We start from the raw sequence: 27,724 nt of genomic DNA, 5'->3' as shown, positions 1-27,724 counted from the left end.
CCCTCAACTTTTATCCATCCTCTCTTCATTCTCTCTTCAGCTCTTTCATCTCTCCTTTCATTTCTTCTTTCGCACTTCTTAGCATTCCCCCATCTCCTCAACTGACTCCTCAATCTCTCATTCTCACCTCAACCCGTATTCTCCTCTTCAACCTCACCAGTTCCTCACCATCCCTTCTCTTCAGTCCACTACCAGCCACCAATCTCACTTGCAGCTGCATGCCAGCTGCCCACGTTCAGGCGCCAAATATTATGTGGCGGAATTCACCTCTACACAAACAACACAACCGCCAACACTCACCCTGATCTTGGTTGCTGGAGATGGATAAGGTCCACGGTCGCCAATCACAGCACACAACCACAGAAACAAAAACTTAAACTGACCCTCCACCAACAACGAACAAACAAAAAAAAAAAGAAGAGACACTTAGACAAACAATGCTGGTACCAAAAAAACAGACGAACTCCCCGTTCACTTTCAAGGTTGGACTCAACTGCCCAGACTTCCCCAAAACCGAAAAACCCCGACAGACCGACAGACAGAGAGACAGCCATGGAAACCAACTCCAACAACCCGAACCACTCCACAATGACAATTACCTCTCTCTCTCTCTCTCTCTCTCTCTCTCTCTCTCTCTCTCTCTCTCTCTCTCTCTCTCTCTCTCACAAAACGTTGGGAAATGCTAAATAAAAACAAATTTCTGATCCCTCTATATCTCCTTTTCTTCTTCACTGCACTCCTTATTCTTATTTAATCCTCTCTCTGCACTTACTACATTTATAGATTCCAGTGATTTACAACAGTCATTTTGATGAAGTGTGACACCATGCTCATTCTGTACAGTATCAGGCCATTGTATCTGAATATAGCATTACTTTGCTTCCTAACCAGAAAGTGATTTCAGATTTAGGCAGTGACCTCACATTCAAATTTCTTTATTCTTCCCCACATGCATCAAGAACATATCACACAGATCTCCTTTACAATACCAGTAGAATGCTGCAGGGTCAGTTTCCACTTAATTACATCCCATCTTGTGAGAAAGTTTTTCACTATGAGGTACCATTTTGTAGCAGCATCATTTTAGACCACACAGTATACACATTTCCTTTAATTTCCACAGTACATATCTGCAGCCAGCTTCAGCAGGTGGAATGAGATACACTTCACGCTCAAATTGTTCACTCTGTAAGTGCAGCGCTAACGTTAATTGAATTCACCACCCATCTTGTGGAATAAGATACCAAAAAAAAGGACCTCAATGCTTCCTGGCTAACAGTGGGAGAAATCTGACTGGATTTGTTCCTTTCATAAAGACGTCTGGCGTCTGGCCTTGCTTTCATTTTCTTTTCCTATCACTGTTTCCACTTTCTGTTGCCACCCAGCAGACAGACAGTGCCTTTTGACCTTAGTTAGGAATTTCCTCAGATGCACAAAATTCTTAGGTTTTAGTTTTCTTGTTTGTGTCAAGTTCCTGACTTTGTGTTTTCACAAGCCATTACTATTTCCCTGGGTTCCTGCACTCCATCTTCTAAAACTGTTACCCATTTTTCTACATCTCTGTTCTAGTCAATGGCTGTCATGTCCATCTTTATGTTCAGTATTCCTCCAACCACTGTATTTTCCTGTAGATTTTCCAGCATGGCTGTGATGGTTCCTGTCTGTCATTTGTCCAGTCTCTTTTTTGGCAGGAATCTTTCTCTGTCAGTCTTTGGAGATACCATGATTTGTTAATTGTCTTCAGATGAAGTGTCCTCCTCCACTTTGGTGTGGTTCTCTTTTTCTTCCTCCTCATTTTTTCATTTTCCACTGGATTTATAACTGGTTCTGTCTCATTCTTCTTCCTTTTGTCCATTGCATCCTTTCTTCTTGGATGCTTCAACATATCAAGCAGTGCATTTCTTCCTTCGTTAGTGTCTCACTCAAAACTGTATGGTGTCTCCTGAATGTGTGTTTCATGTTCTCTCACAATATTTGAACCATATTTTAAGATCAGCTGTTTGCCATCTTGACCAATGACTGTATCTGGTCCTTTCCATTCCTTTGCTCTTCCCTCTTGAAATAGACTTGATCTCCTCCATTCTGAAGGGCTTCACCAGTGGTTCTTACATTGTGCCTTAGTGCCCGTTGTATTTTCTCAGAAGTTTCAGCAGCAATAAGGCTTTTCTTGCAGAGTGGCTAGCCTTGAGATGCTTGGCAACCATTTCATTAGATGTTGGTGCAGGAAGTTCATCATTCATATTACATGGCAGGTTAGGATTCTGCCTGTACATGTATCGATGTGGGCTAAAACCCCCTACCATCTGGAGATAATTTTTGCATTGACTACTTATGCAAAGCCACTTTTAAAGACAGTTCAGTTGCTCTGCCATCATTTTTGTCACCACTTCGTCCACAACTGCATGATTACGTGCTCACAGGCCATTACTGAATGTTCTCACACATTTCCAGAAGCATGTTGTTGACAAACTCCCTCCCCACCGTTATCACACAAGAATTTCACAGGGGTCCCATACCAGTTCCAACCATGTCTCCATAATTTTCTCTATTATCTCCTTGGGTTCTTTACTTCTTGTCACACAAGATTTTGGGAACCTTGTTGCTCAGCATCCACCATACACCCAGAAAATGTACATCCCCTTTTTGGCACTTTGCTCCTTGAGGTCTAATGCACTTCTTCATTAACACACTAACAATTGGCCTTGATGGGGTTTTCTTATATTTCATGCATATCTCACAGCTATCGATACTTCTTCAACTTATACTTGTAGCACATTTGTCCTTAAAACCTGCCATCTTTCAACAGCTAGATCAGTCTCTTAGATGTGGGATGACCAGTGGTGCAGTTTTCCTATCTTCTTCTTCATTATTTCTTCTGTTTTCTTCCAGGCCTCTTTCTCATCCCTTAGTGGAAGGCAGTAGTTTCCTGGAGAAGTGCCCCTCGGTTTCAACTTTGTTCTATGAATTTCTGCAGTATCCTTTTCTAAGTCTAGTTTCATTTGTGCTTCTTCGAGTTTTTGCTGAATAAAAGGGGAATAGAGCAGTTCACCACATCTGCTGTCACACTTGCTCTGTCACCTGTAATGTTCTCTGGAAGTTTGACTTTCATCATTGATTTATACACATGACCATCACCAAACTTATAGGTTGTTTCACTTTCTTCCTCTTCTGTTCTCATTTTTTCCTCATCCGACAAAGACTGTGTACTTTCAACCAATCACTACCACACACTGTAGAACTGCAGGCTGTGTCCAGGATAGCATACTTAACAGATTCTGTCATCAACACTGACATCATTTAGGATTTTCAATAACAGAATATGAACTAACACTTCTTGGTTACACTACTTACATACACATTTTGGACATGCTGGGGGCATATGGTACTCTGATCCACACTCATGACATTTCCTAACCTTACCTTATAAGTCAACTGGGTTTCTCTGCCTATTTGTTTCACCTCTGTTTGCTGTGCTTCCTCTTCCTCTACTCTAAACCTTCCCTGTCCTCTCCACGTGTAATGACATTTAGCTCCTCCGTGCTAAATACTGGTTCAGGCTTTTATCACCACAGCAGGGCTCTCTCTCTCTCTCTCTCTCACTCCTGTTTGACACTGCACCCAAGGATAACACTTCGTGACTTCCAAAAGATTTCCTAAGGGCTTGCTGCATGGAATCAAACATTTTATCTGTTTCACTAAAGGACAGTGCCATCAGCACTGTTTGTTTGTCTTTAACCTCTAGCCCTGCACTGTCTAGTAGCTTCAATGCTAAAATACATTTGGTATACTACTGAACCTCTCCAGAACTGCACTTCTCTCCACAAATTCCAAAGTGTACTTCTCCAGTGTATGGTCCTTTTCCTCTTTGTAGCTGTCAGACCTGGTACCACTTGTCCAAGTGTTGAAACAAAACTTTCATTCCGTCTTCGACTGTCAACTCTTCATTATCCACTTCCTAGAAAATCTTGCTCCTCACCTCTCTTCCTTCTGGGAACAACAGGGCAGCAACCACAGCTTGTTTCTGTTTATTGATACTTGTGACAAGCTGCCATGCTTTCGGCTCTTTGTTTCCAGCTGTCATAACCTTTGCTGACACAGCCACGGTTACGTCGTCCTGTCTTCTAGATTACTCGTTACTCTTCCTTCCTGCCACAGCCACGCTCTGCTGCCATTTTGTTGATTGTATAGACCAGTGTGGCAGGAGACATGAAAGGCAGACAGAAAAAACTGTCTTTACTTATCTCGGAGATCCGACCCACCGAGTGCCTACTTCGTGACCAACCGCTACGGCCCTCCTTCTGCCCACAAACATTAACAAACCTAAACAAATGGCAGACACTTGAGAAGCACAATGTCATGTATAAGTATTCTCAATAGAGTTAACACTGCCTCAGGCCCGACCTTATGAGAGAGAGTGTAAGACAACGCACGGGTGCGTCCCCACCCCCTGCACATTCTCATGTGGTAACAGCACCAGGGCCCCAGAAGGGCAATGCAAACCCACAGGTAAACTCACCTGGAGGAGTTCTCCTGCCTAGTCTTTTTTGTCTGTAGAGACCTCAGCCCACAGGAAGACTACAGCGCCGGAATGAGGTTCCGTCACGCTCGAGTTTGTCCCTGAACTCGTAGCGAAGGTCTGGAAATATGAGTAAAACTATAGAAAGAGAAATGTAAAAGTTTTCATTGGATAAGAAAATGATGAACGTGTTAATTAGGAAATTTATTCATTCATGCAAGAATACAAACTTGAAGTCTTTCGTATGGTTTTGGTTATCGAAGTTTGGCAGCCAGGCAGTCAATCCAGCGGCAGGAAGTGAGCAGAGAGTTGCAGGTCCCACCCGCTTGGCCGACCTGACTGTTTGCATTGGCTTTTTCCTCTGCCTTACCAGAGTGATGATGCCTGCGCTGCTGGATTTGTCACTCAGCTCTGGTTGTTGAAGACTTTACTCTTTTGGTGCTTGCTTTTGCTTTTCCTTTGCTTGTGACTGTGGGATGATTATCAAGTGCCTTTCAGAGATTTTCTTCAATAATTTGATGCTTTGACTGTTTCCTGGATGTTGCCCTCTGTGGCCTTGCTCTTGGACTGTTCCTGGGTGTTCCCCCTTCTGGCTGTCCAGTCCGTTAGGGAGGAAAGGTCGCGAGGTTGATGACCAAACCATCTGCTGTGCTATGGGTGTTCCCACACGGTTGTCATTTCATCCTCTGCTTTGGTGGCTTCTCCAGGTGTCCAACAAAGACTAAGAAGTTAATAAAGGCCCTGTGGCCTTCCTGGGGCCCTGTGGCCTTCCTGGGGCCCTTGGCCAAAGAATCATTTGCTGTTGCTGCTTCTGCCCTTGTTGGCACTTCCTTCTTAGTCAGGGTTCCTGCCTCGACTCCGTATTTGATGGCCAGGAAAGAAGGTCAAAGCAGCACAGGCACCATTCCTCTTTCTCATCTGCGACCTCCTCTTTCTCTTCCTCCTCCTGCTCCTCCTCCTCACTGTGGGAAATGAAAGAAGGCTGAGAAGACTGTCCTTTGCAAGAAGGCCCACAGAGTCTCTTGTAGAAATCTCTTCTTCCTCAAAGAGGAAAGACAGTCCTTCGTTCTCTACAGATGTGATAAATTTCAGCATCTGCCCTGTGACCAAAAGTAGCCTTGTTTCATGGGATGTAGATAAGTAAAAACACAGTTGGCTACACCCACTAGTTTTTGGGCTGAAGTAAAATAAGAGGTTTGTATATATGGAACATTAAAAATGCTTTAATGCTCTGTAACATTTGTCTGAAATCAGTGACTCATAGAGGATAAGGTTGTCTCAGTAACGTTTGTTGGTTTTTATGTCACTTTTGAAGTCGAACACTTTTTGGGAAACGAGCACTTTGATTTAATGTTTAATGTCACAGTTTTGCATAGGTGTCCTCTCCCCATTCTGTCGTGCAGTTTTTCTCTAATTGTAGGTTGCATTCTGTGTACTTGCAGGAGTCTCACGCAAGTATAGCGATAAGATTCTCTAATCATCAAGTTTATCCCAGGGAAGGAAGAGGTTGATTCTCCCCGCTAAAATTGGTTTAGTCATCAGAATTCTCAAATGCAGTTGAATTTGCAAACATGTTAAATAGTTTGTCTGAAGTTTAGATATTTTTTGTTGAAGTTAGTTTAGAAATTCTTTGTTGAAGTTGTTTTAGACACAAGGTGTTGCTGTGTTGTAACAAGAAAAAGCAGTTATTGTATTGTATTATAGTTCCTTTGCAATGTGTGTAATCAGGGATTATATTTGAAGTCTCGAGTATTATTCAGTTTTAATATTCTATACAGATAGAATATCCAGGTTGGGTCATTTGTACAAAATGTGAGGTTGTCTTTGAAATGTTTCTCTTTAATTCAATGTTATTTAAGGGCATTTATACCCGTTTTTCTAACAGATTTCAGTTAATTTGAGGGTCGGTGTTTTAAGGAAAATGGTCGATAAGGATTTTATAGATATTAATAAAATCTTTATTAGAACTCTTGCCGTTTCATTTATGATGTATTTCCTCCAAACTTTTCCTTTTTGGTCAACAGAGATTTTCTCATTTATAATAATTAGGATTATCATGGCTCAGTGGTAGAGTGCACATAGCTCTCACATTTGCAAGATCTAAGGGTCCAGTCCCCACTTGCTGCTCACCCAGTTATAAAGGAGTAATTGAGCTTAGCTTAAACAGGTTGAGAAAGGAGTAGGCAGCTAGGGTATACTCCACAAATCATAGGCCTAGCTTGCGTAGGTCTGTCCAAAAGGCGTATTCGGTGCCATTTGTTGAACCTTTGCAGTTTGGCTTTACTAAGATACAGGTGTAACAAGCAAAACTTTGCTGTGCAATTATTATATCTTCTGTTGACTGAAATGATTTACAAGTCAGTCTGTTTTCTGTATCAGTTTTATGTAATAATAATAAAAGTCTATTAAATCGTTACATATTCAGGTTAAATACTTGTACAGGAAATCTCCATCTGTATGAAATGGGTCCTTTATAGGCCGACTGATGCATTGAAATAGGCCTCATTGACCTTAGTTTCACCATAACTCTGTACGCTGTGATTTATATCTGGACTCTTTACAGGTCCCAGATGACGACCTTCAAGTCCGCAACGCCATAAACTTCACTGCTCAGGTTCTCTGCTGTGCTGTGTCTCAGGCAGAAACCTATTAAACTCACTCTCGCACACTACTGAATTGATTAATTATCTCTCGCACACTGCAGAAACTTATCAGAAGTCTCTCGCACACTCAATAAATGTATTAAATTTTCTCTCGCACACTACTAAATTGACAAAATTATATCTCGCACACTAATGAATTGACAATACTTGCTCTCGCACACTACTGAATTGATACAAGTTTCTCTCGCACACTACTAAATTGGCAATATTTTCTCTCGCACACTACTAAATTAAGACAAGTTTCTCACGCACACTAATAAATTGGCAATATTTTCTCTCGCACACTGCTAAATTTGACAATATATTTTCTTTAGAATGCAAGAGAAAATATTTGCTAATTCAGTAGTGTGCAAAAATTAAGTGTGCAAGAGAAAATGTCAATTTAGTAGTGTGCAAGAGTAGCTTTGTCAGTTTAGTGGTGTCACCGTAATCAATTTAGTATGGTGTCTTGGCGCATTAATCAATTTAGTTGTGTGCGAGAGAAAATTTGTCAATTTAGTTGTGTGCGAGAGAAAATATTGTCAATTTAGTTGTGTGCGAGAGAAAATATTGTCAGTTTAGTGGTGTACGAGAGAAATGTTACTTTAGTTGTGTGCGAGAGAAAAAATTGTCAATTTAGTTGTGTGCGAGAGAAAATATTGTCAGTTTGTGCGAGAGAAATGTTACTTTAGTTGTGTGCGAGAGAAAATATTGTCAGTTTGTGCGAGAGAAATTTTACTTTAGTTGTGTGCGAGAGAAAATATTGAATTTAGAAGTGCGAGAGAAAAACCTCCAGCAATTCAGGGCGACTGCAAGAGAAAATATTTTCAATTCGGTAGTGTGCGAGAGAAAGCAGTCAAATTAAGTGTGCAAGAAAATAGTAATTTTAGTTGTCTTTGAGAAATGTTATCACTTTAGTTGTGTGCAAACTTTTGTCAATTTATTAGTGTGCGAGAGAAAATATTGCCAGTTTATTAGTGTGCGAGAGAAAATAGTTGTCACTTTAGTTGTGTGCAAGAGAAAATTTTGTCATTTTAGTAGTGTGCGAGAGAAACTTTTAGCAATTTAGGAGTGTGCAAGAGAGAGAAACTTTGAGCAATTTACGAGTGTGTGAGAGAAACTTTGAGCAATTTAGGAGTGTGCGAGAGAAAATTTTAGCAATTTAGGAGAGTGCGAGAGAAATACTGTCAATTTAGCAGTGTGCGAGAGACGATATTTTCAGTTTAGTAGTGTGCGAGAGAACTTTCATTTTGATATGCACGGTTTTGTAGTTAAATACTGAAGTCTCAGAGGCGTATATTACATAATATGCAGTACAGGGAGCCTAGCTCTATATATGATTGATGGTATATTTATAACATGCTGGTGCCTTGTACATTTAAGGAGACTATAACCAATAAAAACAAATGATGACAAACACACTTTTATTTACCAACAGAGAAATCAATACAATCACATTATTAATAAATAAAAATTCAAATTATATTTAGTGTCCTCCCCCAAAATGGGGGCTGGCCCTATGGGAGGACTGGAGGCCTGTGTAGTAGGCCTACATATATAGAGGGTCTATATGGTAGGTATTTGACAACTGTCTGCTTCCTGGACGCTTTCAAAATGTCGTCCGTTTGGTTAACTTTCACTGAAATAACCTCTTAAAAAAAAAGCTTGATAAATATCTAGAGGATTATTATAACTTGAATAGAAACTCTGCTACTGACAGACTTTGCCTAGGGTTCTTCTCGGGCAGGAAAAGAGATTAGAGTCAAGTTTGTACTTGGCTGAATTTCAGGTGTTTCCAAAGCATCCCATAAAATCTCTGACACAAAAAGGTCTCCAGAGGAAGATCTCGAGTCTCACTCATAACTAAACTCTCTCTCTCTCTTTTTCTCAAAGTTCACTAACGAGAAAGCAAAATTGCCTCTGATGATGACCAAAGGAACTTAGTGACTTTAAAACTCATTCAGTGGTCAAAAAGAACCATCTTTGTAAAAGCGTTTCGTGACTCATCTCTTTTCCTGCCCGAAGAAGAACCCTAATAGAGTTCAGAGGTCTGGTTAAACAAATCATTAATAACTAACTAACTGACTCTCTCACATTATGACTGATGAGACGTCTCCAAGTACACTGCAAGAAGAGTTCTTTGGTAACCTTACCAGAGAGCCGAAATATGTCCTTTTAATTTTAAAAAGGTCATTCAGTTTTGCCACATATCCTAACTTCCACAGAATAGATTCCAAGACTCTAAGTCCCGTTGATGATGACAGAATATTCAAAAAGCGATTTAATCAGCCAAAACTCTTCCACACTGAAAGGGGTTTTACTCAGACAAGCAGAACAAATACGGCTGTAGAAATGCCAAACTCACCAACATAGAAACATACAGCATCTTGCATAAAACTTTTGGCATCATGCAAACCTTTCCCTTTTACTCAAGATCAAATGTTCTGATTATAAAGAAAAGTATTAAAGTATTTCTCTGACTTTCAAGCAGATCTATTTCTTTAATCTGTCCTGAATATGAACACTTTTGAGTCCTCGTCACCCAAGAATTAGGCAATGCAGCATTGATGCATGTGATTGACCTGATAAATAACCTCAAGTTTATGTCATTTGTTGCATCTGTACAAAGAAAATTATTTACAGCCTAGGCATTTCCATTTAAGTATGCTTTATGTTAACCAGCTACATATCTTGCATTCAAGGTCACACAAGTAAAAAGACTGATAAACCCTTCAGAAAAGTAATAAAATAAACTCTATCAGTAAGAAAAAATGTCAGTAACATAGTCTCAAGCTATAATAATTTCTAGACAAAATTCTCAAGCTGTTTAGGACACACATAGCAAACATTAACTCACTGGATGATGTCATAGTGAAGAAATGCTCTCAGTAAACAAACAGCCATTAAATGCCATATCTTAACGCCATTCCAGTTCAGAGAGAAAAACAGCATGTGACTCCTACGCAGACTCTGGTGGCACAGCAGAACAGCAGAGTGACGGAGCAGTTCCACAAAGCCAGCCCCCTTGGAGTGTGGGCACAAGCCTTTATTCTTTCAGGTTAACAAACCACATCTGGAAGAGAACTTCAATTTTAGAATTTTAAAATTTAGAACTTTCAACTTTACATTAAAATATGCCAAGAGATTTTGATATGAATTTCATTCTGACGTAAGTTTGGGGCCATGCCGAACTCTGTACCCTTTCGATAAACCTGCTTCACACTCGGTTATATTACTATTGCTCAATCCTGTGGGCTCTAGTCTGAGGTAAAACATGCTGTTCTGGCTCATCGCTCGTGAGCTTCGAGATCATTTTCTTACATCACTCTCTATGAATCTACGTATCGTGGTAGAACGCTGGGTCTGGTGTCCTTTTGAAGCCGAATGACTGTACTTTATCTTAATATCTTTGAAAAACCAAAACATTTTTAAGCCAAATGTACTTTATCTTGATATCTTTGAAAAACCAAACACGCACGAATTCAAATAATTGTACTTTTATCTTAATATCTTTGAAAACAAAACATTTTTGAAACCCAAATAATTATGCATATCATAACATCCTTGAAGACAAAACTCAAAAATTATAAGCTAGAACGATAGGTTGAATTTAGCTGAGAAAAGAAAAATCTACCAATTTTTAATCATTTTTAAAATACACAACAGATTTCAAAATTATTTCTGTGCCAAGCAAATCTGTCTGTTTAAAGAAAATGGTAACTGATTTTCCTGCTGTTTAAGGCAAAACACAAATTGCAAAACATACGGAGTCATTGGAAAGAAATCTGTTACACTTTCTCATGGAGCAAATGGAAGTTACATCATATTGCTTTTACAAAAATACTTTCTATGAAAGTAAATAAATGAAGTACAATTACTCAGCTTGAGAATCATACCAAAACCAGGATTCTGTCAGGAAATATAAATTCGTCGTTGTGAATGAAAAAATTGTCTTTGTGTTCTGAAACAGTAAGCTAGAACTTTCCTTCTTTCTCTGTGTTCCCTCAATGCATCTATTGATACCACTTACAAATTAATTGGACTCTTGTGACTTATAAAAATTAAACAATCAGTCGCCTAAAAATATCTGAAACTGTAAGAATATTACGAAGACATTAAAATCGTTGTCTAGTGAATCATTATTGTTGTATCTGATGACCACCAATCTTATAAATATAAAAACCATTTGCTCGTTAATCAAACAATCATTCTTAACTGCTCTTACTTTATCTGAGCTCATCAGTGAAAGATTTCTTGAAGAGGTAGCTTGCACTCCAGAACACTCAAAGTTTCCCCTGGCAGAGAGGATCTTCATGTCCAAACTTATGTCAAGAATTTTACAAAAGCAGTTTACTCATTTACAAATGTTACTTAAGTTCTCTTTTAACAATATTAAGTTACAGGCGATTTTTAAAGATTTGAGTCCATTTTGAAATGGCCTGCAATTCTATAAATTGGTTTTCAGGTGGCCAAATTAAGCTTTGCTTTAATGTACAGAGATTTCAACTTGACATTGTTGTATTTAACAATTAAATCTGTCCCTCTTGTATACAATTAAGCAGCAACATATATATAAAAAGTCTACAGGAGAACATAAAAAAATGGTTGGTCAAACATGAAACACAAAAGTGAGTTTACGATAATCCAAGGTTTCACAAAAACAAACCTGATACTGTTTTGTTACTTGATTCCTGCGTTATGCAGAGAATTTGAGATCTGAAGGTTAGGGCACACATTCAGGAACAAAGAACAAATGCTACTTTCAGTTTGAAGGAACAAGAGACTTTTGAACACGATAACTAGAGCGTCCAGAAACAAAACTCTTACTGTACTCCAAAGTGATAATGATTTCCTTTTTAGAAGAGACTACAAACTTCCAAGAACTTCACTAGCAATGCTCAACAATCTGTAGATCATTATAGTGGTCTGTAGATCATCTACTATAGATTACTGTCATGGTGGTATGTGGTAGTCTCAACACGATACAAAACTGCAGGTATCTACTTAGGGTGACCTGTTTTGATTGATTTAAGTTAGTGTAAGATATCCAGAAAGTATTAAAGTGGAGGCTGTGATATGGGGTCTTCTTCGTTACTTAAACAAACTTCCTTACTTATCAAAACTACACAGTATTCCAGTGCAGGCTTTAATATAAGGACTTTGCTACTCGTCAGAAAGCCAGACCCCCAAAGTGTCTGTGAAACTGAGGTGCTTCTGTATATAGCTCCTTTTACTTATGCCATTGGGATGGAACACAGTTGAAGTTGACTGACATCTCCCAAAGAACCGGGTTCTACAACCGGAGCAAAAGACGTGCTTGACTAGAGCAGCCAAGGATAAAAGTCCAAAGTCTCATGAAACCAAACGTTTCTGTGAGTCCTTGGGTAAGTACTTCCCAAAACGAGCCTTCCACATTCTTCAAGGCGTGGTGAGATTCCATCGATGAAAGCCAATGCCACTGGCATACCTCGGCCTAGAAGTCCTCCTCAATTTTGGCTGGTTAAGGACAGGCAAGCAAAGAGGGCTGATTTTTGTCATCAGTGCTGTCTTCTGCCAGGTCTCAAAGTCCTGTTCACTGTCTTTTTCCACTTGAATCACTCCCCTGTTTACAATATTCCTGGGAAATATTCTACTAGGAAAGTGTGGAGTGGAACCCTCATACCAATCATTCCAAGTCATGGTGGCACTTCTTGCAAACGTTTGATCACAGGTATCGCTAAAGAAAACAGTACCTTTGCCTCTGCAGCATGTCAGGTTTATTACAAAAAAAAAAAAAAAAAAAAAAAAAAAAAAGACTTTTTGTTGTTATAATTATTATTATTATTCAGATGATGAACCCTATTAATATGGAACAGATCCACAGGATGTGGGGTTCATTTGAAAGCAGCACTAAACAGTAATGGGAGAGAGATCAGTTTTCAGATAATACAAAATAAATGAACGAATTAAAAACTAAGGAGAAAAATGTAAGTAAAGGTGAAATACAAAGGAATTACCATTAGGGTGTGTGTGTCGCATCTTCGCTTGAACTTTTAAGGTTCCTATTGCACAAAATCCACAGTCCAACGGTGTGAGGAATGAAGGACCTCTGGAACTGAGAAGTTCGACAGCGAGGCACATTTGCTGCATATTGGTGCTGCTGTTCAGCAGCTTCTGCCAAAAAAGCTAACGCTGAACACCTTACGAAAATAAATTAACTGCACAAAGAAACCAATCAGATACCTGAATGTAAAAGTCAAATGAAAATGTCAGAATAGCAAGACCTTCAGAGCTAGACCAGCAATATGGAAGCGACGTACAGTAAAAAGTTTGGTTTTCGTCTGAAACACTTCACAAGATAACAAATAAATTCCGTTGAACAAAATGCCATATATGCAGTTATACAAAAACCTGACATTTTCAACTAAATACAAAAGCCACTGCTGTAATACAGTACAATGCAGTAATCCCTCAACATAATGGGAATTGATCATAGGACAACTGCACATATCAGCTAAATTATCATGACTGATTTTAGCTGAGTTGCCATTAGGAAAGATAAAACTGCTAGATAAATCTTATACAGTAATGGAATATACGTAGGGTACAATTTAGCGTTTAGACACAAAAAAGACAATTACTGTTGGCAGAAGCGAAAAGAAGTTCAAGAGCAGGTTTGTTGCTTTTCAAAGGCTACTGTAGATGTCCCAAGCATCCATTAGGTGAAGTTCACCTACTAAACCATACCTGGAATATTAAGAGCCAGAACACATGTTGTACTCTTCCACCATAATATAAATGAATTTGAATTTGAAGAAATGAGGGATAAACTGGCCACCCTTTCCCAGTCAAATGCTTCCTTTTTCAATCAAGGAATTTCAAAAATTATGTCTGAATGTTAGTGATACTTTCTGGGAATTCAGAAAGCAAAATGTATTCACCCTTAATAATTCTATAATAAGCAGTACAGAGCTTGAAGTAAGATGAAGTACACAATACAATAATGATAAGCAAAATGAGTCTACTTTTGAGCCAGGCTAGGCATATCGTATGCCAAAAAAATACCACCCTGAGATGCATACATTATATGACCTGTGCAAAGCTGATGACATTATACAATGTATTAATGCCTAGGCTGGGGGAACTGTGCCATGCATCTCACAAGGAAGCTACTGTGAACATTATACCATATAATGAAATGTACAATGACTGCACTGATACCCAAACAGTTACTGTAGAATCTACAGCAAGAATCTGCCTTCTACTGAAATGATTCACGAATGTACTGCCATGATATTCATAAAATTGGCAAAAAAGTCGATTTTCTCTTTCAGTTTCATCAATATCTGTCATGCAGAGATGCACAAACTGGGCAAATAATTCAGAAACTAGATGAATAACTCATGACCCCAGATAATCAATTCAGGAACTTGATAAAATAATTCCAGGAACTTGATAAATAATTCAGGATCTAGCCAAATAGTTCTGGGACAAGCTTCAATTTAGTCTAGAAAACTGACTCACAAAAATTGCAAACTTTAACATGTATTTACATCTGGGTTCATGGTAGGCATGCCATAATGGTAGGCTGTTTTCATGAGTTTAGAAAACCACAAACTTGATTATAGTCAAAACGAATCAAGTAAAATAACAATAATTCAGGAATGAAATGCATATGGCTTACTGTAACCGAGACGACGAGATTTTTGTCATTCCAACATATTAAGGATTTTTGACGCAAAATATGAACTGCATTTTTAGACCCATAATTTTCAATGATAACAAAACTGAACAAATTGGTCTCTGTACTTCTTACAAAATTTCTCTCCTCAAAAAATTATATACATAGCAAAATCTTCTCACATACTGAACTGGCCTTTTCCTTTCCTTAATAGCAAATATTTGACATAATTTTCTTTTACAATAGATTAGTACAAGCCTGGGTTTCCCATCTGTGTCAAACAATCTCTCTATTCTCTAAGAATTTTCTGTACTTTCATCTACTTTTATCTTTTAATTCATTAGATTTGCAATGACTCACAAATTACACGATTTTCAAATTATTTCTCGAGAAGTAAACATCAGCTCCCATTTGCTTGTTGAATTTTTAATGATGCTGATTTTCTTTTGCAACAACTGAGATTGAATCAATAACTACTTCCTAGTAAAAATGAAGACAATGAAGAGCTGTAGCTACCGCAGCGGATAAACAGGAAAGGCCAGCCATCAGTTGTGATTAAAAAAAAAAGTTGTGGTTCACATCCCCCACGAATACTGGGGGTCGACTGTATCACAGAAACAAACAGAATATGCAGGAGCAAGACTAGTAGTAGAACTCATGGGACACAAACACTAACACCACCATCGCAACCAACCCAACAGAAACTCCCTTGGAAAAGGCACCTCAAAAAACAAATCATGGTGATGAGATCGATCTGACTTGAGTAAAAGTGAGAGAGGAGGCAGAAAAGAGGCTGAACAAGAAATACAAAGAACAGGAGAAGGACTGAACAACAAAACAGGAGATATAAAACAGAGGGTTAAATCCAAAACATAAGACCCAACAGTACATGAACAGGAATAAAGGATACCAACAGAACAAACTCTTCGGAACCAACCACAAAAGACTATACACTACAACCAGCTAAGGGGATGACAACCTTTTAAGTGTGACTGTAAGTGACTGGGAAAACATCTGACAATCTGGTATCACACAACAAACATGCAACATGGCTCAGGAAGTCAAGGCAGAAGAAATGGGAGAACAAAACAAAGATTCACAAACACCATGACAGACACAGCAGTCAAGACACCAACTGAAGAAAATGCCCAACTAGAAGCCCCAGGTCCCAATGAGTCCATGGATACGGCTCAAAAACTTCCAAAGGTCCTACACCATGCATAGCAGTACAACTCCAGCATTGTATCACAAACCACTATGCACCCAAATGGATGACCACAGGGAGAACATCCTTAGTACAGAAAGACAAGAACACAGGAAATATAGCAAGTAACCACAGGCCCATCACCTGCCTACCAAAAACGTGGACGTTCCTTACAGGTATCATCAGTGAAAGGCTGTACAACTACCTAGAGAATATAAACACCATCTCCCCGCAACAGAAAGACTGCAGAAGGAAGTGTAGGGGCACAGACCAGCCTGATAGATAAGATGGTAATAAAGAATAGTAAGAGGAAGGGAGAACCAATCTAAGCACAACGTGGATTGACTACAAGAATCTTCAACATGATACCGCACATGTGGCTGCCTGAAAATACATGGGGCAGAGGAAAACACCATCAGCTTCCTAAAAAATACAATGCACAACTGGAATACAGTGCTTACAAGCTCGGGGATAAGACTAACTGAGGTTAACATCAGGAGAGGGAATCTTTCCAAGAGTGACTCACTGTCCCTACAACTCTTCATAGTAGCCATGATTCCCATGACAAAGTATTTGCAGAAGATGGATGCTGGTACCATCTCAAGAAAGGAAGCAACAGAATTAACCATCTGATGTTCATGGATGACATCAAGCTGTATGGTAAGAGCATCAAGGAAACAGATACCCTAATCCAGACTGTAAGGATTGTATCTGGGGACATCAGGATGGAGTTTGGAATAGAAAATGCGCCTCAGTCAACATACAAAAAGGCAAGTGACAAGGCCTGAAGGCATAAATGATATACCTTACATTCATATTTATTTATGATAGAACAAGAGAGTATAACTATTGTTGTTAGTAATATAACAGTGCTTGTTTAAGTACAGCAGTTTTATAAATATGTTATATTGGGTTGGTGATCACTTACCAAAGAGCAGTTAACATTTACCTCTGGCTACATAAATACTTATCTCACTAGTCTGTATATAGCTATTGGATTAACAGGATTACTGTAGCTTCGGTTGAAGACAAATAAAGAAGGTTTAAGGACATCGGTATTATCTCTGATTATTCCACCAAGTACAGATGGGATATAGCAATAAGCTACCCGAGAATAGCATCAAACACATAGATGTGACCTGGGAATAATAGCAGGATAAAAAGCGCAAGAGATGAAGTATACTCGAATGATCAGGAAAGAGCCATGCAGAGGCTGAAGGTGATATACTCAAGTTAAAACTCAACGCCGGAAGCATGGCGAAAGCCATAAACACATGGGCAGAGTACCAGTAATCAGATACAGCGCAAGAGTGATGGAGTGGACAGAGGCTGAACTCCTGGCATAGACCACAAAACTAGGAAATATGACAATACACAAAGCACTACACCCAAGAGCAAATACATACACACTACATAACACAAAAGGAAGGAGGGAGAGGGCTCCTATGCATAGAGGACTGCGTCAGCATCGAGAGCAGAGCACTGGGGCAATACTTGAAAATCAGTGAAGATGAGTGGCTAAGGAGTGCATGAGAAGGACTGATAAAGGTATACGAAGACCCAGAAATATACAGACACAGGAGTATGAAAAACAGAACAGAGAAATGGCACAGCAAACCAATACATGGACAGTACATGAGACAGATTAAAGAACTGGCCAGCCACAAAACATGGCAACAGCTACAGAGGGGAACTCAAGAAAACAGAAGGAATGGTAGCAGCAGCACAAGATCAGGCCTAAGAACCGCCATGTGTCCAAGAACAACAGATGAAAATAACATCTCACCCATCTGCAGGAAGTGCAATATGAAAGACGAGACCATAAACCACACAGCAAGCGAATGTCCAGTGCTTGCACAGAACCATTACAAAAAGATACATTACTCAGTAGCAAAAGCCCATCACTGGAACCTGTGCAAGAAACACCAGGTAGCTTGCAGTAATAAGTGGTACGAACACCAACCTGAGGAAGTGATAGAAAACGATAGGGCAAAGATCCTCTGGGACTGTGGTATCAGAACAGATAGGGTGATACGTGCCAATAGCCCAGACTTGATGCTGATTGACAAAATCAAGAAGAAAGTGTCACTCACTGATGCCACAGTACTATGAGACATCAGAATAGATAAGAGAAAAAATTGTTAAGTGCTATCAAGACCCAAAAATAGAAACAATGATATGAGATATGACAGTGGAAATTGCCCATAATCATAGGAACAATGAGCACGATCCCAAGATCCTGAAAGGAACGGAAACTAGATGCAGAAGTAGCACCGGGGGTCATGCGGAAGGTGTGCTGCTAGAAACAGCGCACATGGTAAAATCCAATTGTGTGCTGTAATAATAACCTCGTCTGTAGTTTTAAATTCCTTAACAGTTTTTATATCACACACAAATACTATATTTCCCCACAAACCTTATTTCAAAATTCGTTCCTTCTTGCCTTTGTTAAAATGTTTCGCACTTCCTTCAGAACTTGAAAGCTGTAGATGACCTGGAAAGGTTAGAAGAGAGTCAGTATCATGGAAAACTGCGTTCTTTTTGCTTACGAGGTTTCCAAATGAGGACAGAATTAGCTCCAACCAGGCCTCAAGCATCCTGTACACAAGTCTTCATTACTAAGAGGGGCACACAGGAGGATCTGGTCACTGTTATTCATATCAGTGTTTATATATATCTATAAAATTTCATTTTAATCTGCTGCAACACTAATGATTAAATAATAAGAGTTTGAGTTGAACATTTATGCAAAGACTAACCACTGGGACCTATGAGGTCATTCAGCACTGGAAGGAAGCTGAGTGAAAAGGTTTGAAAAGGTGCAGCTTAGAATAGGAGAACCTTTTGCAGCTGCACCAGCTTAAAACAATTATTGGGAGGGGGTGCAAAAAGAAAGATGGAGAAAGAAGGCAAGAAGGAATTACAGTAAAAGGAATGACTGGGACTGCAGGCAGGGGCCATGGAAGGGTTGATGCAAAGAACCCTATCAAGTAATGCCTACAGTGCACCATGGCACTAGTCTCACTACAGGGGGAAAACCTTTAGCATATAAAAGAAGAGGCCACAATTTCCAAGAAGACTGACCTCAAGCTTCAGCCAGATGAACTTCACGTCAGAGGGATTTTGAATGTGTTAAAACTGTAGTTCAGTTTTTAATCTGAAATAAAATGAGGTTTCTTCAATACTGATCACATATGTTTAAAGGTATTTCCAAAACTTTGTCCACATATTCTTAAGATTCAGATGTTATTTTAGCCATGAACTTTTGAATTTTAGCTCGCCTGTTTATCACCCAATATTCTTTATAAATACGTCTTGAAAATCATATCTTATACATCTTACTAACAGTAAGATATCCCCCATCCAGACACCTTTGGCTGACCAAATTCCCCATCCAGCTATATCAATCAACACTGAAGGGAAATATTTTATCATCAGTAATTGTGATCCAATAGTTCAAGTGTTACAATGCCTCAGCAATCTTTCAAGTGTACCTTCACATTACAGTGTACAGTGCTACAGTGCTAGGAATGATGCAGCTATCAAATGACTGCTGGTAATTCCTATCAAGAATCAAGGTGAAGGCCCAGACATTTAATTCTGGTACATACAGGTTCTTTGAGAGTACCATTTGTTAGGAAAGCATACTATAGACAATATCCACGCAGCTGTCAAGTGGTGTTGCTTCACTCTGAACTCAGATCAACTCTACAGTGATTCCATCATGACCTGGTGTAACCCTCTTCAGAAACTCATTTCATTTAATAGAAAATTCAGGTTTTCTTCAGTTCCTGTATATCATTATTCCTCCTCTGCATATTGCTCAAAAATATTCTGAACTGCACCAGTTTCTTTCTTCTCCTTTTTATGCCATCACATCCTTCCTTTGGCCTTGAATTGTCCCTTTATTTTTCACCCATGGATAGCTGTAATTCTGAGGTCACCCAAGCCATGTGCCCCTCCCTAAATACATGCTTCGTCTTCCGTATCAGCCTATGTTTCCTTAGGTATTCTCTCCAATGCCTTTTGCAATCTGTTCAACTTTACTTCAACTTGAGTTTGTAATCATTCTTTTTCCATTCTCCATCTCCTCCTGACATTTTATCCATGACCTTCTGCTTTTAGCTGTTCCTTACTGTTACCCCATTTCCCAGTGTGCTTTTTTCCCAGAACACTGATACACATTCATCAAGTTAAACCAGACCTCACTGATTGTGCTCCTCCTCAGATATGGTTCCTAGAACTGCAAATCTATTTCAACTTGATCATTAAATTTCCTCTTGATGCTCATTAAGAAACTTTGAAGATCTAAAAAGTCTGTCAACTTTCTGTTAGGGGCTTCTCATTTTCCTTTAGCATAGCAGACAAGTTGGTGATAACTATCAATATGTAGTGCTCTGGAACTCTAACATTCCTCAGCACCACAACTAGATAACTGGGGTATGGAAATACATTAAGGGCTTGCATTCCTGCTCCACCTGATACTACCTGAATTAGGTTCCGGAGCTCAGGATGAGCCGTCTTGTAAGCTGACGGCTCTTTGTGTAAAGGTTAGATCCACAATAAAACACTGTGGCCTTGCTCAGTATAATAAGAGAAATCATTAGCAGCAGAATAGGTGGAGGTCCTTGAATGCTGTGTTCCCTTGCTTAAACTCTGCATGCTTGGTGGATAACCTTGTATATAAGCAGATACGCAACAGCAAGGGTAGTTAGACCTAACAAGCTAAGAACTGCAGGCTAGACAGAACTGGCTATCCTTTACAGTAAACCTGTCTGTTCATAAATTGGCAAAATCTAAAAACAGCCCCTAGTCCCTAGCATCTAAGGGTGCTAAGACTATATATATATAAAGATTAAGGATAAGGATAAATTTAAAATACTGTACAAAACTGAACTATAGATCAAACTGGAAGAGAACAGGCAGAGACTGAATTCAGGAGATACAGACTGGACATTTTAGCTGTTTGTAAATCATGATTCAAAATGAGAAAAGAGATTGGATGAAGGTCATGCAGACATTTCAAACTGAGCAGATCTTTACAAATGTACATGATGTACTCTTTGCCTACAAGAGGACACTCATAAATACACTTGGACATCTCAGTTAGATAATTCACCATGTACAAAATGCATCAAAATGATTATATCCCACAGAGAACATACAAACATTTCATGTTGCCATGAATATGGAGCTCTTTCAGGGCTCCTCTAATGTTTTAAAATCACACAAAACTTAAAGGCTGCACAAGGAGTGAAGCCTCTACAAAGAGCACCTACCATGTTAAAGCATCCAGGGATCAGACTAGCTTCCATGGTAATCTTGATTTAGAATTTACCTCTTCATTTTAGCTAAGAAGTTCCAGATTTTGCACTCAGTAGCAACACTGCATGCATGCATCCTGCTCAATTCTGAAAGCTAGAAAAAATACCTTGGTTAATAACATGATTTAGCTTATTTTTAATAATTCTGAGAGTAAACTCTATTGCTAAAACTAAGACTCAGGTTGCTTGAATCCTAAACAAGCAAAATTCCCCACTGGTTTACCAGCTGCAGTCCTCTCTGGCCTAAGGGATCAGTTGTTCCCCCTTGCTCTCTTCTGACCTGCCTGTCTCACTTTCAACCCCACCTTTTGCTAATCTTTACCTCCCATTGCAAAGCAGATATGTATTGGGACAGCTCTGCTAAGACCTTGAAAGGACTTGTGGATAGAAAACTACAGCAGTAACTTTTTATGTTATATAACACTCAGAATATGAGGAAAAAAGTCTTCTTGGAGTACTGCTTGAACCACTTAAAACAGCACGATGAAAGGTCATGATCCAAGTTACAGTCTCTGTGTAATTTGAAAGGATCTTCTTAGTGGAGTACACATGCCACAACAAAGGCCTATTTTATTTTTTATTTATTATGAATGTTGTGGTCAATGGCCCATACATGAAGAGCAACTATAGAATTCAGCTCAGGTGAAGTGATGGGCATCTCAGGGGAGATCAGTATTGTTCTTGACTTGAAGAGTAAATGTCTTTTTATTTATTTGCTCATAAATATACTCAGGGATTGCTGTTGGTTTTAATTCTTATCTGTTATATGATATGATGTCAGTTATAATTGTAATTTTGCAAAGAAAAGTGCAGAGAAATATTAGAGAAAACCTGTGTACCTCCAAAAAAGTTACTGCATCTCCCAATCTCAGTAAATTTACGTGAATATTTTACAAGAAACATAGTTATGATATTGTGTGAGCTGTAATTGTACTTTTACAAAATAAAATAAATTATTAGAAAAAACATGTATAACTTGGTAAAATTTACGAGTGTTTTGCAAAAGAGGCCCCACAGGGGGTTGCAAATGGTCACTTTCAACTTCCTGCAGAAGGTAGGGAACATTTTTATGGAATTTTGTCCTTACACCCTGGTGTGCACTTGCATGTCTTCCGCTTTCCATTGATTGGCTTTTTTTTTCTTAAGGGTTACAAGTGGCATGCAAAAAGGCTGACAGGAATACAATAAACTGACGCCAAAGGCCAAGCACTGGGACCTATGAGATCATTCAGTGCTGAAAGGGGAATTGAGAGTAAAGAAGGTTTTAAAGATGTAACAGGAGGAAAACCTACCACTTGCACTATGAGACACTTGTCGGGAGAGGGTTCAGGAAGGTAAGATGGAAAAAAGAGAATATGAAAGGAGGTACAGCAAAAGGAATGAAAGGGGTTACAGCTAGGGACTGAAGGGATGCCGCAGAGAACCTAAGTAATGGTTACAGTCACCACATGGTGTGCTGGGTGGCATTACCCCTGCGTAGAAAAAAGGCTTATAATCAAGGTAGCAATAAATCTGCAGCATCAGTGAATACTGGACTAATCACAATGATGAAAGACTCAAGACAAACTGTTGTGCTAATACCAGGTACCAGTGCAATACTGACCAGAGGAATTCCTTTTGCATACCCAGCCAGCAAGTCAAATTGAAAGTTCCACATCATTATATCACACTCAAAGGAGAACAGGAATCCAGTTATGCAAAAAAGCTCAATATTCCCCAGCTACGCTCATACAGCTTCCAAACAGGTTTACGCTGTGCTTTCAAAGGAGCTCAGTGCTTTCTCAGACTGGACAAGGAAGATGTCAGGAGCAGCTTGACAGTCCTATCATCCTACAGACATCTACTGCAGCATGCCTTGTGTGACACTACACACAGTAATAAAGGTTCTTGCTCAATTCACACTGAGCTGTTCAATTTCTTTCATTCTACTGTTTTATTTACACTGCATTTCATGACATATCTTTCAGGGTGAGCCTATGAGCCTACAACTTTGACTTGGTTCAGTACAGAATTGAAAATGAAAATCTGCCTAACAAACACACACACACACAGTGTCTGTCTTAATCTCCCACTCAACAGAAGTTTGTCACAGGAACCAGCTGTCTGGCCTCATGGCCCTACAAGTGTAACAATGGCATCCCCAAATGAGCACACACAAATGGCATTTACTTGAACACAACACAAGTTTACAATGCAAATGATACCAGCATGAAATTTCTTTTAAGCTCACTCAAGCTGAAAAAGTGGTTGTGGGAAGCAAAACAAATGGATAAAACTTCCAGTGATTGTAAGTTTGGGGAGAAGAATAATTGGTCAAAATGGAGTCAAAATGATAGGAACCCAGCTGTTTACATTTACATGGATACAGACAGTCACTGAGTTATTCATCAATTAGCCACTATAACATTTGCTAAGCCATTTGTTTCAATCAGTGAAGTTGGGCAACACTGGGTCTTGTCCAGATTTGGACAGTGAGCAAAATTACAACAGGCAGTTGGTTCCTGATCATGAAGCTGGCAACATACCTTGGGAGTCTGATGTCCCAATAGATAATAAGAGGCGCAAGGAGCCTACAATATGGAGGAGGTGAACAGGTACTAGAAGCTATCCAACCCATATTGAAGCCATTTAATGTACAGTCATTTCAATTTTTTTTACCATAATGTACTTCTACTGATATATTTTATTTATTTATGTAATGTATATTATGTACAGGTAGGCATCAAGTCACAACAGGGTTAGTTTCCTGCAAGTATGTCGGAAGTTGATTTTAATGTAAATCGGTTTACAATTGAGTCTACAGTACAGCCAATAATTACTGTATGATACTACTGATAGGCCAGGGTAACTCCCAGTGATGCTGCCTGAGTGATGAGAGAGCTCTCCCAAGATGGTACATTGCCAAGCAACTCAGTGGTCAAGTGTTATAGGGCGGGTACTCTTATGCATCAGCCTGCCCAGCCCCACTGCCAGAAGGAGTTGTAAGTACAGAGTGGTCGTATGTCGGCAGGTTGTAAGTTGGATGGTACTTGTATTGGCAAATCAAAAGTGAAGAGCTGGATTCAGGACAACTTCAACAAAATCTCCAGTTAAGCACAAATGGCACATTACAATGTGATGTTCAAAGGAACAATATCTTCAAAGCCATGGACTTGTTCCTGATGTGTGTAAACCTTGGGAATATAATAATGCTCACTGTATTCAGCCCATTTCTGAATATGAAACCAACAATAGTATATGTACCCAAACTAGAACTTGCACCTGATTCAGCATTAAAATACTCACCCTACATATGACTGCCTCAATAAAATGTTACAGCAAAAATGTATCAACTGAAATTGAGTTACAATAAAGCTACTCTTTTTTGTATGGACACACACAGTAGATAAAACTATTTAAGGGAGCAATGCACATTTTTAAGATGTCCCTGTGGCAAAATGGTATATGTATGGTATCTGATTTCGACTTCTGAACTGTTCCCTGCTTCAGTTCTTTGATCTCAAAGTTGTCTCACCTCATTCATCTTCCTGTCATGCTGTATCAACTCTTCGTTTGTTGACTGGGCAGGGCTTTACTTTGTCAGAATGATTTTCTTGCATAATGTTCCTAGCTCAGGAACAATGCACACTCCAGACCAACTCTACAACCTAGGAAATGGCCGTGGTTTACAGTCCATTAATTGGAACTGTAAAATAGGACAAAGCCCACAGGCCATAGCATTACCTTGCCATGGACCAAGATTTATCCTAAATGGAAATGTGTGAGTACACGATGATGACAGCACATTAACCCTAACATCACTCATGGTTGATGACAATTCCTTGTGAAGAAATCCAACCTCACAGGCCTTTGCAGTGCTTTGATCGATTTTGGAAAGTTTCAAACTCATCATTCTGACATTTGTCTTTTTGAGCAACAATAGAAACTTACCTGTTGACACCACAATAAGTATCATGGCATGAGTGTAAGTTCATACAGAAAATTATATATCACTGATCACACTTCTGACTTAGGACAGACAGGACTCTCACACTTCCTACTTTACAAATGAACCCTGGACCCCTACTGGGGTTCTATCATAGTCCTGGGAGCCATGGATTGAACATCTGAATCTACAATATACTACTTTTGGAAACTGTCAAGTTAGTTTTTCATGTCTGGAAATTTTAGGGAACCTAAGATTTATGGACCTATGAGGTCATTCTGCACTGAAAGGAAAATTGAGAGCAAAGGTGGGTTTAAAGGTGTAACAGAAGGGAAACTGCTTGCTACTCATGAAACAATTGTTAGAGGACCCAGGGAAAGTAAGATGGAAGAAGGCTAATATGAATGGAGGTACAGTAAAAGGAACGAAAGGGGTTGCAGCTTAGGGCAGAGAGGGTGCTGCAAAGAACCTTTTGTAATGCCTACAGTGCACTGCATGAGGTGCAGTGTTGTCACTAATCCCCTACGTAGATTATTTTAGACAATTTTTTTCCAACTGACCTAACGTTGTTGTCAGTATTTTTGAACGATCTCCCCTTAAATGACGTGGCACCTTTTTTGGACAAACTCTGACCCTTGACCTAAGGAGTGATGCCAAGTCTCGCTGAAATGAACCCTGTGGTTCTGAAGACATCAAATGTAGAAGTTGACAACTGACAGACTACACATACAAGCATAACCAGAGATAGACAAGCTTCCCTCTGAAAGGCTTACCTGCTCCTCAGCTCAGTGAGTTAATAGCCAGCATTAATCCGAAGTGTTGTTGTCCGTGTTGACTGATGCAAAGTGACGCTTCAGAACTTCAACTCTGAAAGAAAAAACATCAGTAAATAAACAGAAGTCACTGGGAAAGATACCTTTACTTTCCAAGTCATTCAAAGCCACAAAACCGAAGCAAAGAATTTCATATCAGTCAAGAATGTTGAGACAGTCATGCATAAGCTTCATCCTTCAGGGTGAACAGAAGACAGTGTGCCTTTCACGGGATCCTTTAGGTAGCGTTAATGGCCGTTCCTTAGTGTCCTTTCAGCAACAGCAGCACTGCTCTCAATCATTACATGTCCCTTTCGGCATTAAGTCCAAGTCTGATGTTGAAATTTATTAAAAAATTAAATTACTTAAAAATGGTTTTCAATAAGACAGCCATAATAATAATAATGATGATCTTTTGGCTTCTGGCCTTAAACAAATACTGATGGCTGATCAAATGTATCATCACAGGGTATAAATGGGGAAGAAAACCAGCAGCTACACTAAAGTACTTCCAGTGGTATAGCCTAGCCTACACTCAGGTCTTTATCGCACCAAAAGGATCTGCACAACGAGTAAATACAGCTGAGGTGCACTGATCATTGCACCTATTACAAAGAAAAGTGTATTACGTTAATAACAGGCAAACCTCATTAGAAGTATGGCTCAGGTAGACCTTCTACTGAATAGTCATGTCCCTACTGTACAAGATAATTGTCCTGGCATGATAAAGGAAAAAATGCTTGACTGATCAACCTTCCAGACCACACTAAACATTTATCAAGTCACATCCAGGGCAGCCATGACCATAAGGAGATTATGGAACGGAATGGAATATGGACTTTAGGCCAAAGGCCAAGCACTTTGACCTATGAGGTCAATCAGCACTGAAACAGAAATTGAGAGCAGAAAGACACATAACTATATTTTCCCATCAAACACTTCCAAAGTCATGGAAATCAAACCTAAAATGGCTGTGGAAGGGAACTATTACAGAACACCACTGATTTCCCACCTGATCCTGTCCCTGACGTATGTGTGTGTCCCCTTCAGGGCTCTGGAACAAAGGAAGACCAGTGAGATTCACACAAAGGGGACAGATGCCTTTGCTTCACGGACCACAGCTCCTGGAGCTAAAGTCTTCACCAGTCGTAATGCTCGATGACTGATACAATCTGCAAAATAAAGTTGAATTCAGAATAACACGTACTTGTCATTATAAAGCAAAGGTAAAGTTGTATTTTTTTACTGGTTGTATTTTTTTATTGAGTTTGAATTAAAAAACATATAGAAGACCTTTTACCTTAATGAGTGTTAGATATCTCTAGCATGACAGACAAGATTTCTATTTACTCTGGTAAGACTGACAGTACGTCCTTGAGGACATGGGCTTTCTTAGGCTTGTATCCTGTGTGACCATCTCTCTGAGAGTGAGCTTATAAAATCACCCAATACTGCACCACTTTGCAAGACTGCATAACTGCAACAGCTTCATGACCCATTTTACTTACATTGACATCTCATCTCTACACATACACAGCCACTTGGGAAAAATATGCAATGTAGGTACCACATCCTACCTACTTTCTGATGCCAAGAAGTATTATGTCCCTATACAACTCTTCCAGAGGTGTCAACCTACTC

General features: G+C 39.3%; 2 long non-coding RNA genes across 3 annotated transcripts in view; one reads left to right on the top strand and one right to left on the bottom strand.

Annotated features, from left to right (window-relative positions):
• Nucleotides 1-6,483, top strand: part of LOC136829904 (uncharacterized) — a 30,322-nt gene extending 23,839 nt beyond the window's left edge. Inside the window, exon 4 of the long non-coding RNA XR_010850524.1 lies at nucleotides 5,959-6,483. This is a non-coding gene — a long non-coding RNA (uncharacterized lncRNA). The remainder of the gene's footprint in view (nucleotides 1-5,958) is intronic.
• A 2,154-nt stretch (nucleotides 6,484-8,637) lies between these two features.
• Nucleotides 8,638-27,258, bottom strand: LOC136829903 (uncharacterized). Of its 2 annotated transcripts, XR_010850522.1 has the most exons (5): nucleotides 27,096-27,258; nucleotides 26,045-26,138; nucleotides 21,302-21,440; nucleotides 18,466-18,516; nucleotides 8,638-10,231 (listed from the first exon to the last, which is right to left on the bottom strand). It is a non-coding gene; the product is annotated as an uncharacterized lncRNA (long non-coding RNA). The 2 variants fall into 2 exon arrangements; XR_010850523.1 differs by lacking the exon at nucleotides 18,466-18,516.
• Nucleotides 27,259-27,724: the final 466 nt, after the last annotated feature.

This window comes from Macrobrachium rosenbergii, chromosome 45, assembly GCF_040412425.1.
Source record: "Macrobrachium rosenbergii isolate ZJJX-2024 chromosome 45, ASM4041242v1, whole genome shotgun sequence".
Lineage (NCBI taxonomy): Eukaryota > Metazoa > Arthropoda > Malacostraca > Decapoda > Palaemonidae > Macrobrachium > Macrobrachium rosenbergii.
Note: the sequence above shows the minus strand (reverse complement) of the source record. Positions and strands in the feature narration are given on the sequence as shown.